Genomic DNA, 15,262 nt, shown 5'->3' with positions numbered 1-15,262 from the left:
TCGCTTCATCTTCAATCCTGTCATTCAGCAGAGTTTCCTTGAGTTTCTTCTGCTGTTCTTCCATGTCATTGTTTAAGACAGTCTTCATTTCCTCAGGTTGCTGAATGGCTACACATTCCTTTTTCATCCAGTTGTGGTCCTTGCACTCTCCAGGCTCTTTCTGAAGCACCTTGTCTTGTTCCTTTTCCAACGCAGGAACTCTTCCTGCTTCCTTTTGAAGTCTTACTGGCCAATCAAGGTTAATTTCCCTCAACCAATTTCGACCTAGAAGGCTTGGTCCTCTGCCTCCTAATACCATCCCTGGTAGTTGTGCTGTTTGGTGTCTATAATAAACAGGTACTCTGGTGATACCTTTTACCTGGATTTCTTCACCTGTGTACTTTTTCAACTTGGTAGATGTTTGTTCCAAATTTAATTGTTGAGCACCTTTGTTTAAATATCTGAAAGTGTGTTCTCCTATTACAGTGGTAGAAGCACCTGTGTCAACTTCCATTTTTAAGGGTTTACCATTCACTTGCAATGTGACAGTAATTGGCTCTGTCTTCCCAAGTTTCATGTTGAATAAGGAATAAATGTCAGAATTGGTTGTTTCTGGCTCTTCCACACTATATACTTCATTAGAGTTTGTTTATTGACTGGAATCCTGTTTATGTTTCAATATGGGTTCATTTTTGTGACAAAAATAACATCCTATTTTTTAAAATTGCCAATCGTTAGGTGTGTGATTGTTTCCACGTCGATAAAAATTAGTTTTCGACTTTGCTGCTAAGCTGTTTCCTCTAACTTTTTGTTGAACGGGGGCTGTGTCCTGCTTCGTGGTGGAGTCCCATCTTTGCGTGTCACTTTTGGCTGACTGTTCCTGCCCAACAAGGATAACAGCGCCATTTCGCTCCCCTTGAATCGCTTATGAATCCCTTGTAGCGCTTTCTATCACAAGCGCTATTTCTAACGCTTTCTTAAGATCAAGATCCACTTCAGCCAGCAATCTTCACTGAATAGCATCCTCCTGCACGCCACAGACTAAACCATCCCTGAGCCTGTCATTCAGGGTTTCACCGAAATCACAATATTCCGTTAGTTGTTTTAATTTCTCCGTGTAGGTAGCAATGGTCTCCCCTGGGGCTCCATTCTGTGAATTGAACCTGAACCTCTGCATTGTGACTGAGGGCTTGGGTTGAAAATGTCCCTTAATGAGGTCGACTAATTCACTGACAGTCTTCGAATCTGGGGCACTGGGACTGTCAAACTTAGCATTAAACTGTAGCTTTTGCACCCATAAATACTCAGGAGAATCACTCTCCTCTTTTCTTCCCCCGTGATTTCATTTGCTTGACAGTGGAACTCAAGACGTCTATATATTGAGACCAGTTGTCTGTGGCTGGCTCAAAGAGATCGATCTGCCAAACTGTGGCATCTCAGATGAGTATATCTTCCTTTCTTTTTAATTATCTTAGATACTCACAATCGCTGGGCGAAGAACAGTACTGGATCTGATTTATCTTCGTCGCCAGTTTATCAAACAGTTGATTTTCCAGGCAGCAGCAACAACAACATGTGTGCATCTAACTCAATAACTAATGAAAAACTCCTCCCTTGAGGTTCCTCATGCTGCTAACTCATTGGTTTACACAGATCATGTGATCCTACAACACAGGATTATTCTTAAAGCTACAGTCCTACGTTTACCAAAACTATAATTACTACAACCTTTTCTGTTTACTCACTTAAAAACAAATGGTTAATTCTTACATTAGGAAAAAATAGCACCCCCAGGAGAATTTAGAATGAGTGCATTAAACCTCAGGGAACAGCCCCAGTGGGGAAATGCATTCTTCAATGTTGGATTTCTACAATAGTGTCCAGGAACTCAAATTTGAGAAAGTTACCAGGGGTTTCACATCTCAAAGCTTTAAAAAGATTATTTAAATTCCCCCTTTTTTAAAACCAAGACATTCTCTCTTAAATCCCTCTTGAGCACACAGTAGTTAGTTTCTGTGGGAACATTACTGACTCCCAGACCTCTACTTACACCGTTCTGTAAGTGGCCTCTAGATGGTACACCAAACCAGCTTAGAAAACTCTATTGGTAATTGACACTTCTTTCCTTTTCATTAATTCTGGGCACGTGGGCATTGTTGGCAAGGCTGGCATTTATTGCCCATTCCTACCTGCCCATGAGAAGGTGATGGGGTGCAGCAGTCTGACACAATGAATTCAGAGGGAGGTTAGTGTAGGGGCTAGAATCACCTAGGCCCAACCAGGTTAGGGAAGGATGGCCTAAAGGATGTCTGTAAACCAGTTGAGTCTTTACAACAATCTGGCTTCATGGCCAACCTTACTAATGTTGGCTTTTTCTTTCCAGACTTTTCTCCTGTCACCACTTCTCTTCTTCTTCAAAAAAAAATCCCACGGGATCCTTTACGTCCACCTGAGAGGACAGGCGCAGCTTCCATTTACTCTTTATTTGAAAGTCAGCACTTCTGACAGTGCAGCACTTCCTCAAAGTGTCAACCAAGCTCTGGGTGAGACTTGAACCCTCAACTTTCTGACTCAAGAGACTAGAGTGCAACCCACTGAGCCATGGCTGAAGTGTAAATAGGGCAAATGTCAGAAGATACTGGAAATATTTCAATGTCAACTTTGAAAAAGTCTGTTATTGGGTAAAAATGTGCAACTTTTTTATGCACAGTTGACGTTTCGAGTCCTCAAGACCCTTCAACAGAACTAAGTAAAAATAGGAGAGGGGTGAAATATAAGTTGGTTTAAGAGGTGGGGGGGAAGGGGGGGTTTTTGGGACAAGCAACCAGTGATAGGTGGAGATAACCAAAAGATGTCACAGACAAAAGAACAAAGAGGTGTTGAAGGTGGTGATATTATTTAAACGAATGTGCTAATTAAGAATGGACAGCAGGACAAGCAAGGTACAGATAGCTCTAGTTGGGGTGGGGTGAAATAAGACTAAAAAAGCATAAAAGGTATAGATAAACAATGGGTGGAAATACATTTAAAAATAATGGAAATAGGTGGGAAAAGAAAAATCTATATAAATTATTGGAAAAAAGGGGGGGAATCGGAAAGAGGGTGGGGATGGAGGGGAGAGTTCATGATCTAAAATTGTTGAACTCAATATTCAGTCTGGAAGGCTGTAAAGTGCCTAGTCGGAAGATGAGGTTATCTCCTCCTATCACTGTTTGCTTGTCCCAACAACCACCCACCCCCCACCAACCCCCCACCTTAAACCAGCTTATATTTCACCCCTTTCCTATTTCTACTTAGTTCTGTTGAAGGGTCATGAGGACTCGAAACGTCAACTCTTTTCTTCTCCGCCGATGCTGCCAGACCTGCTGAGCTTTTCCAGGTAATTCTGCTTTTGTTTTGGATTTCCAGCATCTGCAGTTTTTTGTTTTTATTTTTGTTTTTATATCTATATTTTTATATTTTTACAACTTTTTTAATGTTTGATAAAAGCAGATTGCAATATTTTGGCCAAAGTATGGCCTTGACAGAGCTCAACCGATTCAAGTATCTTCCAGCAATGTTCTCAAGGTTTTCTGTTCGAATTAGTTCAGATGGTAGCCTGTGAATTTTAGCTCCCTGAGCGAAAGAAATGAGACTGGATGTTGACAGGTTGTGTTGCTGTATTGGGGACTGTTTGATGGGAGAGCAGTTTAGTTTGCCAGCCATGGCTTTGTGCTCTAAGTCCCACACTTTTGATGTCTCTCCTCAAACCTCTCTGCCTCTGTCCTCCTTTTAAAAGCCTCCTATCCAGTGCTGATGGGGTACCCCATGGAACTGGGGCTAGAATTAACAGAGTGCATCCTTGCCTTGTGTGCTGCAAGGGTGACACATCATAGGCAAGAGCCCCTTGATTCCCAGCCCCCTCTGGCAGGGTCTGCTGAGCAGGTGAGGGTCCACCTGCAGCTTCTCAGAGGGCAGGAAGCGGCTTCAGCAGGTGGTGCAGCCCCTGGAGCAAGGCAGAGGACATTGTCAACACTCTCAACGCAATCTCCCAGGACTTGGGCTCAGTGCCGGAACTACTTCCACCTGAACTGAACAGCAAGGTGAGAACAATGTCTTCCTATCTCCATTCCTCCATGTTGATTCTGGCCATTGCTCTTCCTCCCTCCCCTGCTCCACATGCATCTCTACCAATCACAAGGGAACACTGCACCATCCCTCTGTCTCATTCCAATCACACATTCCCCTCTCAACAGGCACAAGCAGCAAAGCATTGCGCCTCTCTGTAGCTGCTTCCACGTGTCACACGGAGCCACTCTCTTGTACATGACTATTTTCATCCTGCTCACACTGATTGTCCATCGCTATGAAATTGGTTCACCATTATCTGAACTTTCATTGGTGAGTTTTTCTATTCATGCTGTAGGTTCATTGGGAGACGCCCTGTTGGCTACATGGGTGCAGCCAATCAGAGCCTGATCTAGGCTGAAGCCTGCTATGGCAGCAAAACCTACAACACTTTCCAGCTGCTGTCCATGGGGATTGTAATAAAGACAATGGCCTTAGCAAACAGGACGACAGTGACATCTTTCTTCCAAGCATGAGCTTCAGACTAATGATTGTGATGGGCCTGGAGAGGACCCACAATTACTTTGAAGGCCACAGGCAATGCACAGCCAGGTGGGAGAGGACATGACAGATCTTCCTGCAGAGATCTATCACATGCTTTCTGGAGGAATGTAACCTCCTAATAGAATGTCTCTCGGTAAACTAGAAGCAACTGACACTGGGCATCTGGTGAGCAACCCTCCTCATGTGCAAGTTCCTCAGAGTCCCAACTGCATCTCTTTGAGCTGCCCTAATCTGGTGCATGTTATGCTCCAATGAAAGTAAGCTAGCCAATATGACTCAATACTAAGCCTTGGGTTTCCTGAAGGTTATGAGACAGAAGACGAAATTCAGTGAAATGGAAAGGGAAAAGGTGTGAATAATTTGCAGGTGAGTGCCCCTTTTAGTCGTACTTCAAGTTGAAGATTCATGCTTGTACCACCTAGTACCACAGGGCAGGTCTGGGACTGCATGCCACATTAATTTTTTTCCCTCTAGTGAAAATAGCGTTAGGCTCTTATCAACATTATAGGACTCTGATTTAAATATCTGGACTAAGGCTCCTCTCTCTTGCTTCAGGCAAGGGCCAAGCCACCTCTCGAGAAGGTCCCGAGCAAATGTAGGAAGTACTTCCAAAGCACTTCAATTTTCAGCCTGCCACCACCCAATCACAACCAGACAAGCAAGAGTTCATTCACATTGCTGGTAAGATCTTCCTGAAAATTATCCCCTGGTACATTTGCTAGGTATTCATTTCCCTTTGTCTGTATCCACTACTGTCAGGCTATGAACAACAATTATATTCATCGCCATCTGATCTCAAACAGGCAGTTTAGACCAGATTCTATCAAACGTTCCCATTTCAAAACAAATTGGATTGATCCTACTACAGCCACCACAACTTGCCTGAAAATTATGAACGCTTGGGCACCAAATTAGTGGAGTATTTTATAAACGTTGGCCAGAAATTCATTCATACAAAGACAGTGGCAAAAACTTTCTTCCAATAAACACATTTTTGCCTCTCTGGGGCAAATGGTTTTGAGGTGAACAGTGCTATTTAAAAACCTCACCATTTTAAACTGCCGTTTAACAGGAACAACAACTTGTGTTCAGATACTTTCAACATACTAAAAAAGCTCTACAGGTGCTTCACAGGAGCACAGTGCCATATAAGGAGATATTAGGATAGGTGATGAGGTAGGTTTTACAGAGTATCTTAAAAGGAGAATAGAGAGATGGAGAGATTTAGGGAGCAAATTTCAAAACTTAGACCCAGACGCTGAGGGAATAGCCGTCAATGATGGAGAGAAGGAAATGGTGGATACAACAGAAGCCCGAGGTTTCTGGAGGGCTGTGGGCTTGGAAGAGGTTCTGGAGATAGTGAAGGAGCAAGGCCATGGGGGGAGTTGAACACGGATGTGAATATAAATTTTCAGGTTGCTGGACTGTACCACCACTTCATTAAATTTTCTAAAATATTTGTTGCCCAAATGAAAGGCCAGGATATTACAGGCCCGCTGCAGTAAAAGTGGATGCAGAAAGCCATTTAAATCTCCATTCAGTTCGGCAGCACCGTAATATCCCACCGGGCAGGTGGGGCTGTAAAATCCTGGCCATATAAGAATGTTATTTCACTCGTGCTAGATTACTGTCATCTTTGTTCAGTGCCTTCACTCTGGTGTAACCAGTGCTCCTCCTAGTGGTTTGGTTTTGTAATTCTGTTATTGTTTCAGCCAAACTTATGTAACATAGGAAATGGGGATAGGCCATTCAGCCCCTCAAGTCTGTTGCAGGAACCCGTCCCGCCTGTTACAGGAACAGGAGTAGGCCATTCAGCCCCTCGTGCCTGTACAGGAAGAAGAATAAGCACAATAAGCCAAAGGGAGAGGCAATTAAATAGGTAGGTTTGGAGGTACAAAATTGGGAGGAACAAGAGAGAGGGGGTTTGTGACAAAACAATTCTGTGATTCTGTAAAGTTCAAACTTAGTAAGCGGTTAAAGGACAGACTTTCCTGTAACAGCAACATGAAATCACTGATGGGAGCAAGTGGCAGGAAATCAGAAGGACCAGGCTTGAAGCCAACTGACAGAACTCTTCTCTTAATCATGTGTGACCCATTTACCAAGGTGTAAAGGACAAACTTAGAAAATCTCACAAATAGATTGAGAATAACCAGAGAAGGAAGAATGAGAAAGGTGCTCGGGAAGATCCAATCCTAGTCTTAGCCTAGGGCATTAACTGCTAGTTATTTTGCATAATGCCATATGCACACAAAGGCACAAACTGGTTCTGGGCAGTGGGGTGGTCGACAGCAAATTGACAGCATGTTTTAAACACTGCCCGACTCTCGTGTGTGCAATTCAATGGAGCGGAAAAATCAGGTGAGGTTTAAAACAGGCGTCCGATTTATCATGACCACATTTATGCGACCACTCAAGACCATCTTTCACCATACAGGGTCAGTAATGTAAAAGATCTTAAGTACAATAGACTGGCAGTGGTCTTTATTTGGTCTTCCCATTAGGCAAGCACATGGGACTAGATTTTGAAGAGTGGTTTGCTTTGGTGTCTCTCTCAAGCTGTATGGCCAGAAACAGAACATTAAAAAAAGAACTGCAAGCGTTGCAGGTCAAAATTAAAAACCGAAGCTACTTTTGGAAGTAGTCCACAAAGCTGTCAGGCAGCATTCTGACAGTGCCTCAGCAAAGGGTCAAGCACCTCTTTTCACAAGTGCTGACTGACCCACTATGGACTGCACAATTGCAGGTGATTTTTTTTCTCCAAATGACAGCAGGCTGCTAACCTCTATCTGGAGTGAAGCCACATTAAAATGCAGTGGTGCTGCTCACAAACCTTGGCATCATTCCAAGATTTAGTTTCTCCTTCCAGCACATTACCTATTGCCTCGCTATTGGTCCGTGCATCAGCAGTACGTATCCTAATAAAACATGTTCAGGTTTTTAGCAATCATCGACAGGGAGTGACCGCTGCCCAAAACAAATCTTAAGCAGAGTCTAGACATGTCTATGTCGGACAAGCCAACATGAAAATGAAACTTGTTCACATGCTTCTTTTTTGCCTGGGTTCAGAGAATCCAAATTTAAAGTCATTTGGATCCTGCATAACTTAAGAAATGAGAGCAGACGTAGACTATAGTGCCATCAAGTCTGTTCCACCATTCAATAAAACCATGGCTGCTCCACTACTTCACCTTCCTCCACTAACCCCACATTCTTTATTTCCCTTAGTACCCACAAACCTATCGATCTCAGTCTTGGATACAATCACTGACTGAGCATCCACAACTCTCCGGGGTGGACAATTCCAAAGATTCAAAACTTTTTGAGTGAAGAGATTCCTCCACACTTCATTCCTAAATAGCTAACTCCTGACTCTGAGACTGTGTCCCTGAGCTCTGGATGCTCCAACCAGGAAAAATGTCCTCTCGGCATCTAACCTGTCAGGTCCTCTAAGAATGTGATACACTTCAACGAGATCCGCTCTCATTCTACAGGATAGAGGCCCATTGCACTCAGTCTACCCTCGTAAGGCTGCTCTCTCAAACTAGCAATCAATCTGGTGAACCTTTGTAATAACACCTCCAAGGCAAGTGTATCCTTCCTTTGGTAAGAGACTAAGGGTGGGATTTTCCAGCTCCGCCCACCGCCCAGATTGTCCGTGGACTGTTGGCTGGGCCGCCGAATCTCCCACGGCAGGTACCACCACCGCAGGCCTGGAAAATCCCAGCCTGAAACTGCACATAGTATTCCAGGTGTCGTCTCTCCAAAGCCCTACATAACAGCGGCAAGACCTCCTTCCTCTTCAAATCCAAACCCTTTGCAATAACATTCTATCTGCCTTCCTGACTGCTTGCTGTACCTGCCTGTTAGCTTTCTGTCATTTGTATACAAGAGCACCCAAAGCCCTTTGGTTTCCAACACGTACCAGTCTGTCACCTTTAAAACAAAAATGTATCCTGCTTTTCCATTTTTCTGTCCAAAGTAGATAATTTCACGCTTCCTTATATCATACTTCACCTCTACATACACCTTCTTCACCACTACTTAACTGCATCCTCTTTACATCTTACTTTCTCTCCCAGCTTTGTATACTCAGCAAACTTGGATACTTTACACTCAGTCCCTTCATCTTAGTCATTGAGATGGATTTTAAATAACTTGAGGCTCACGTACTGATCCTTGCAGCACTCCACTAGCAACAGCCTGTCACCCTGAAAATGTTGAAGAGAATAGTATAGGTCTTTATTCCTATTCTATTTCCTGCTTATTAACCAATCCTCAATCCATGTTACTATATTATCCCCAATCCCAGCAGCCCTAATCTTGTGTATAAATCTCTTGTGTGGCATCTTATCCGTAAATACAAATAAACTACATTCATTGGTTCCACTCTCATTGATCCTGCTACTTACACTCTCAAAAAACTTTAGATTTGTCAAACAGAATTTCCTTTTCATAAAACCACATTGACACTGCCCAATCATATTGCGATTTACCAAGTGCCCTTTTGCTTCATCCTTAATAACAGATTCTAGCATTTTCCCTATTACTGACATCAGGTTAACTGGCCTCTAGTTCCCCGTATTCATTCCCCTCCCTTCTTGAACAGTAGGGTCACATTTTCTATCTTCCAAGCCGCGGGGATTATTCTAGAATCTCAGGAATTCTGGAAGATGAAAACCACCTCTGCAGATGCCTCTTTTGAAACACTTGGATGTAGACCACAAGGTCCAGGGAATCTGTCAGCCTTTCGTCCCATTACTTTCTCCAGTACTTTTTCTTTACTGATATTAATTATTTTAAATTCCTCACTTGTATTAGACACTTGATTCCTCACCGTTTCCAGTATGTTCTTTGTGTCTTTTAGAGTAAAGACAGATACAAAATATTCATTTTAATGCGTCTGCCATTTCCTTCTCCATTATAATTTATCCTGTTTCCGCTTCTGTTTACTTTCCAATGTTTACTTTCACTAATCGCTTCCTTTTTACACACTTATAATTTACATTTATATTTCTTCCCAGTTTATTCTCAGTTAGTTTTTTCTTCTTGATTAATTTCTTGATCAACCTTTGCTGATCTTTAAAGCTCTGCCAATCCTCAGCTTACTATCTTTTTGACAATGTTGTAAGCCTCTTGTTTTAATCTAATAAGATCCTTAACTTCTTAACAAAGCCAATGGTCAGTTGTTTGTAGACTGGATACGGTCAACAGGTTTCCTCCCCCAAAGGATATAAGTAAATTAGTTGGGGTTTTATTTTCCAATTTTTTACTTTTAAAAACTGACTTCAAATCTTCAAATTGCCTTGGGAGGGATTTGAACTCACATTCTCTGGATTAATACTCCAGGCCTCGAACTCATCACTAGCTTAATAATATTAACACTATATCTGAACACTGACTAATACTCACATATACAGTTGATAGCTGATAATTAAAACTATAGGATATAAGGCACAGAAAGCGGTTATCTGGCACAACCGGTCCATGCCGGTGTTTATGCCCACTCAAGCCTCCTTCCATCTTTTCTTGCAACAAACTATTCACTTCTCATCAAATGTTTGTCTAGTTTCCCATTAAATGAATCTGTAGTATTCTCTTCAACTACTGTGTCATGAACGTCGAACTTTACAAGGGAATTATGTTTTGAAATGTACCCTTAGCTCAAAGTAAAACAGGGAAATCTGCATAAACCTTCCAAATCGGAGACATGCCCATGGAATCCAATTGCCATGAGGAGAGAAACCCAGAGGCCCATTAAAGTGTGACGGCCTTTGACCCAGAAGCAGTAACAACAAGGAAAATTTCCAGTACCTTAAAATATTTGGGTAATCTGAAAATGTTTTTTTTAAAGTTTGAAAAGGACTTAATAGTTTGTATCAATTGTAAAGGGATCAATTATAATTTTTGAATAATGAGAAATACTGGCCTATGTGACCTGGCGACCCTTGACCTTGAAGTGGTGTCAACAAGAAGGAAGTTAAAATATGGAGGTTGTATGACACACAGACACAACAACAGAGAGACCAAGAGAAGAAAGGAGCTGAGTGTTGAGAAAGCCTCAGAAAGAAGTGCACCTGTTAGGAAAGACTGCATAGGAGGAAGCCTGTTTACACAGAAGCTGTTGCCTCAGGGGGATTGGCTAAGTCCCTGAAGGAAAGGGACTGGATTTCTGCTTGGAAGAACTAAGTGGCTAGAACTGGGATCATATCTGCTACCTTAGTGAGATGGTCCTTGCTATATCCGCTAGTCCTTGTGTAATTTATTGTTCGTAAATTTTCCTGTTAATCCATGTTTATTTTGTGTTGACTCTGATTCATGTTAAAGTTATAAAATGTGAAATTTTGTCCAGTAATTTCTTCATTTGTGGGTGGTTTGATAAATTTGGTTATTTTAGTTTATAGATTCCCATGAGGATCGTAACAACTGTCAGAGGTGCTAGTGTTTGAATGCGATGTTAAGCTGAGGCCCGGCCTCTCCTAAATAGAAACATAGAAATTAGGAGCAGGAGTAGGCCATTCGGCCCTTCGAGCCTTCTCCGCCATTCATTATGATCATGGCTGATCATCCAACTCAATAGCCTGCTCCCGCATTCTCCCCATATCCTTTCATCCCTTTCGCCCCAAGAGCTATATCTAACTCCTTCTTGAAAACATATAATGTTTTGGCCGCAACTACTTTCTGTGGTAGCGAATTACACAGGCTCACCACTCTGGGTGAAGAAATTTCTCTTCATCTAAGTCCTAAATGGTCTACCCCATATCCTCAGACTGTGACCCCTGGTTCTGGACTCCCCCACCATCGGGAACATCCTTCCTGCATCTATCCTGTCTAGTCCTGTTAGAATTTTATATGTTTCTATGAGATCCCCCCTCATTCTTCTGAACTCCAGCAAATATAATCCTAACCAACTCAATCTCTCCTCATATAACAGTCCCGCCATCCCAGGAATCAGTCTGGTAAACCTTCGCTGCACTCCCTCTATAGCAAGAACATCCTTCCTTAGATAAGGAAACCAAAACTGCACACAATATTCCAAGTGTGGTCTCACCAAGGCCTTGTATAATTGCAGCAAGACATCCCTGCTCCTGTACTCGAATCCTCTTGTTATGAAGACCAACAAACCATTTGCCTTCTTTACCGCCTGCTGCACCTGCATGCTTACTTTCAGTGACTGGTGTACAAGGACACCTAGGTCTTGTGGCACATTCCCCTCTCTCAATTGATAGCCAAGAAACCATGAAGCCAACCACCAGCTTAAAGTAACCTGGTGTGGAGCAACACTGACACATTGCAAGCACCCTATCTACTTAGGAGTCACCCTTGACAGACGCCTCACCTTCAAGAATCACATCGAAAAGACAAAGGCAAAAGTGAGCGCACGAAACAATATCCTGAATAAGCTCACTAACACAAGATGGGGAGCAAGCTCGAAAACATTGTGAACCAGTGCACTTGCTCTTTGCTATTCCACTGCCGAATATGCCTGCCCTGCATGGGAAAGATCTACACATGCTAAGAAGATGGATGCCATTCTGAATGCAAGCTGCCAACTTATCACAGGTTGTTTAAAACCAACAAACACCAACAGCCTATATATCCTGGCAGGTATCGCTCCCCCTGATATAAGAAGAATGGTAGCCAGCAAGAAAGAGAGACTCTGTCAAACATCAGATGAGAAGCATCCTCTACATGGTCATACACCTACACCCAGCCACCTAAAGTCAAGGAAGAGCTTCATGAACAGTGTTGTTCCATTACAATCAACCCCATCTGAAGCCCGCATTGCCTTGTAGAAAGACCGACTTGCCAGTCTTGAACAACCCCCAACGATGGAAATTTTACCGGATGAAAGCCTTCCCCCAGGAGCTAATTGCAACTGGGCAACCTGGAAGTGCTTTAACAGACTTAGGACTGGTATATGTCGTTCAAAGGTGTTACTAAGCAGATGGCGATATACAACCAGCCCAACAACTTGTGAATGTGGAACTGAGCCACACACTATGTAACATCTCCTGCAATGCCTATTGCTAGAGGAACCCTGCACTGTTGCAGATCTTGCCAAATTCAACGACAAGGTTCAAAAATGTGTCCAGTTCTGGCTGGGCCATGGATAGACTGTCCATGGACACGATAAGAAGAATTTATAGCCATTCAGATAATAATCTGCCTTCCTGTTTTTACTACCAAAGTGGATAACCTCACATTTATCCACATTATACTGCATCTGCCATGCATTTGCCCACTCAGTCAGCTTGTCCAAATCACACTGAAGCATCTCTGCATCCTCCTCACAGCTCATCCTCCCACCCAGCTTTGTGTCATCTGCAAATTTGGAGATATTACATTTAGTTCCCTCATTTAAATCATTAATATATATTGTGAATAGTTGGCGTCCCAGCACCGATCCCTGCGGTGCCCCACTAATCACTGCCTGCCATTCGAAAAAAGACCCATTTATTCCTACTCTTTGTTTCCTGTCTGCCAACCAGTTTTCTACCCATCTCAATACATTACCCCCAATCCCATGCGCTTTAATTTTACATGCCAATCTCTTATGTGGGATTTTGTCGAAAGCCTTCTGAAAGTCCACTGGCTCCCCCTCCTCAACTCTACTAGTTACATCCTCAAAAAATTCAGGAGTACTTAAAAGATCCAGTGGCACTATTTCGAAGAGCAAGAATGTTGTCCTCAATCCACATCACCAAAACAAATTATCTGGTTATTATCACATGACAATTTATGGGAGATTTTTTTTTAGCAAAATAGGTGCTATATTTCCTACATTATAATAGTGACTATCTTTCAAAAAGTGCTTCTTTGCTTGTGAAGTGCTTTGAAACAAACTGAGGTTGTGAAAAGTGTTAAATTCAAATTTTTCTTTCAATCAGTTCACAACCGCTCCTTCAAATCTGCAGTGTATAAGGTAACAGACCGTTAAACTGTGCTACAGATTAAAATACACAGCACATCACGGTCAATCATTGAACAGATACTTTCCTTCCTGCAGAAAATGTCAGCAGTCAATAGAAGGCAACACATGCAGTCGGGCAGAGGATCTAAGCAAGACTAAACAGTAACTGACTTTGAAGAGATTATAATAGAATAAAGCACATGGCATTGATGAGGCACAAGCTTCAGGTAGGAAGTGGCTCCTGCTTTGGATCATTGAAATCACATGCCAGAATTGTCTCTCAGCAGGGGCCAACTGAACACACAAGAATGACAGGCAAGAAAAGACCAACTGGCTCATCAAGCCAGCCCCTTGCTTGGTCACGATCGCTGGAGCGCTGTGACTTAGAAACTCCCAACCCTGTCTCAGCTGCATCATCTCCTGGGAGAAGAAAAAGAAAATCGAAAAAGTACCCCAAGCCAATAAGGAGGGAGAAAGACTTTGGATAATTCTTCTCTAACCCCCAACCACCCCCCACCAACCAAGAACCAGTCCAGCTCTCTTTTGAAGGACTGCAGAGAACTAGCACATACCACAGCGCATTCCAGAGGCTTCCTGCTCCCTAAGAAAGGAAGAACTATGTAACACCCTGTCTATTCCTATTTTATATTAGCCTAGTAGAGGAGGCGGGAGTATGACAGATACTAGCTTGATAATACAAGGGAGAACCAGGCTGATTGGAAAAGTACAGAGAAGTGAACAAGAAACAAACGGCAAAGAGAAAGTACAAGAATGGATTGGCAGTTAACATAAAAAGAAATATAAATGTCCTGTAGAAGCATATTAACAGTAAAAGGGTTATCAGAGGAACAATGGGGCTACACATTCAATAGTAACCTTCAAAAAGGGGATTGGATAAATACATCATGATGAAAAAATTTTAGGCATATGGAAAGAGTGGGGGAATGGGATCCGATAGGCCAAATGGCCTCCTTCTCGACCATACTGTTCTATGATTCTATGTAATTTAAAAGCATATCCCCTGGTCCTCCCTCGTCTGTCAAAGTGAAAGAATGTCATGCACCATGAAACATGTCAATTATAGTCCGCAAAGGCATAATATGGAAAAGCATGGACAGGCACTTATCACATGCACCATTGTTTCCAGTTATATTGATACTGGAAACACAGGAACAGCAGACCAGGCTCCTTCAATACTGCACTCTGCATGGTGTGAGAATGGGTGCTATTTTTTAAAATATTTGTGGGGAATATTGTGTTATTCTGTAAAAAAGGCTGGGTGTCCGTATGTGTGTGTGTGTGTGTGTGTGTGTGTGATTTAATTGAGCTGGGCAGAGTTGATAGGAGTCAGGTTGTCTGGGTGTTTGGAAACATGAAAACGTTACAGGTGTTAAGTTTGAGGTACAAGTAAATAGATTAAATCTAATATATGCATTTTTAGATAATTTGAGAGATTTTTTTGAATTTCAAAGAGGAATCAGAGGCGACAAGGAAAATGTTTGCAACTTGCAGGAGTCCATAGGCAAATAATAATAGGGATATTATATTTTTATTGACCCAAAATCAAGCACAAGATGGTGACATGAAAGATCTTATATTTGGGATGGTTTGAGTTTCAAAGGGGTCTGAGAACAATGGGACTCAGATGAAAGGGGGAAAAGGTATATTAGAGTTACCATGGATAGCTGGTTTTTAGCTATTGAGCTGGATAAGATGTTAAGCTGGATATGCCTGGGGACAGCTGTCTGAGCTGTTGAG

The sequence above is a fragment of the Carcharodon carcharias genome, chromosome 18, assembly GCF_017639515.1.
Source record: "Carcharodon carcharias isolate sCarCar2 chromosome 18, sCarCar2.pri, whole genome shotgun sequence".
In the NCBI taxonomy this organism is placed as follows: Eukaryota; Metazoa; Chordata; class Chondrichthyes; order Lamniformes; family Lamnidae; genus Carcharodon; species Carcharodon carcharias.
Note: the sequence above shows the minus strand (reverse complement) of the source record.